The sequence below is a fragment of the Propithecus coquereli genome, unplaced genomic scaffold (genome assembly GCF_000956105.1).
Source record: "Propithecus coquereli isolate 6110/MARCELLA unplaced genomic scaffold, Pcoq_1.0 Scaffold11, whole genome shotgun sequence".
Classification (NCBI taxonomy): Eukaryota; Metazoa; Chordata; class Mammalia; order Primates; family Indriidae; genus Propithecus; species Propithecus coquereli.
The window spans coordinates 8,542,424-8,544,234 of NW_012134969.1; the positions used below are offsets into that span (position 1 = coordinate 8,542,424).

General features: G+C 34.8%; 1 protein-coding gene across 1 annotated transcript in view; it reads right to left on the bottom strand.

The window, feature by feature from the left end:
• The window catches only part of ESD (esterase D), a 52,515-nt gene that overhangs the window by 982 nt on the left and 49,722 nt on the right, over positions 1 to 1,811 (bottom strand). The window lies entirely within an intron of this gene.

The window sequence follows — 1,811 nt, forward strand, 5'->3', positions numbered from 1 at the left end:
ATGCCTGTCATGAAGGACCAAGAGAGATTTTAAAAAATATCAACAGTTGATTCTGTCAACTGTCTAGTTTTTTGAGGAGAGGTTACTGTATGGGGATATCTATTTGGTTTTTATTTCATATCATTTTTCTTTTTCTATTTTGGCTTCAGGGAAGCTAAACTGAAAAAAGCACTAGATAGTAGAATATCTGGTAGCTAATATACAAAGATCAAATTCTAGTCTGAAAAGGAAGGTCCCAGTATGTCTTATCTTTAGTTATTGAAGGTATGTAATGAGAAAAAAATTCAGTGGCCTAATACTGAGGAAACTTCCAGAAACAGTATTCCCTTCCTGGAGACTAAGAGAAGAGGCTGTGCTACCTCCTTAAACCTCAGAACCTTTTTGAAGGTTCAGAGGCTGTTTTGGCCTCTGCATCTGCCTCTTTAGAGAAGAGCAAAAACATAGCAGAGAATTCCAGAAATGCAGGGATCTCACTCATCTCTATATCCCCAGGCTTAGCACAGTTATCTAGCACTCAGATTCCCAATGTTTGTTAAATAAATTAATACCTTTCAACAGTCTTCTTTGTGCTCTGAAGAGACCTAATAACCTGGGGATTCGTATGTGAGCTTTTCTATGGGTCTGGAAAATATGTAGGAAAGCACTACCTATTGGAATAAATGCCCATCATAGATGCTGGAGCACTATTTCCTTTTTTAGAGTTGAGTGAAGAATGAAAGAAAGAATATATTCTTTTTTTTATAGTCCAGGAGTCAGAGTTGTGCTACCAAGGATTTTTTCCATTTAAAGTGTGAGGTAGAGGAGGAAAGTAAGGCCCCTTCAAGTGTCACTAAATATGGGCAGTTGCACAAGCTAGTGCCAAGAAGTTCAGGTCATATGGAAAAATGTGGTTTGGTATGTCACTTATAGCTATAGTTAATGTAGTTAAATGCACTACTGTATTTATAATCAAATTGGTATTTGGATTTCTCAAGGCTGGTTGTTGATCTAAAATCTAATTGTGATGGGAAATATTCAAATAAATCTAAAAAAAAATTCTATTACTTAGAGATGGATACCAAGAGACAACAAGGTATATATAAGTGTTGGTTTCTGACATATTTTCCCACAGGGTATATATGTTGTTCAAAACAGGAAGATTGCTAAGATCTGCTGCATACGTTAGGTAGCAGGCTATGCCCAATTTCTCCTTGTGCTAGCTCTAATTCCATCCCTTTGCTCCTCAGGAGCACATCACACTGTCTGGGAATGGCTAGACAGATGACAAAGGACATCATTTGCAGTCAAATGACCTTGCTTCCAGTCTTGTTTCCACCATTACTAGCTTAAGTAAGTAGGTTCCTTCTCTGAGGCTGTCTCCCCATCTTTAAAACAGATGGACAGGAAAGAAATGATTTCTTATCTGGTGTTATAAGGGTTGAAAATGAGTTAATGCTGTGAAAGCATTTTGTAAACTGTAATGTACCACATCATACATTGATCTAGATTTGAACATTCACCATCATAATTACATTTTAGGTCAACATGTCTGACATATTACCCTTAAACATGAATGAAAATGTATTTAAAAATCATGATCATGTATAATTTTCAGTGCTCATATTACACCGTGAAAAAAAGATTTTATGTTTTGAAGCTTATGAATTTTTTTTAAAAATAAAAGAATTTCTTTAATTATAACTGTACTAGCATAAATAGAATTAGGTGAGTAGTGGACAGCATTTTAGTATTTTAGTCATGGAAAATTTGCAAGCAAATTGAAATTTGGTAATTATTCTTAAATAACTAGAATTATCAAGTAGCATAATAAA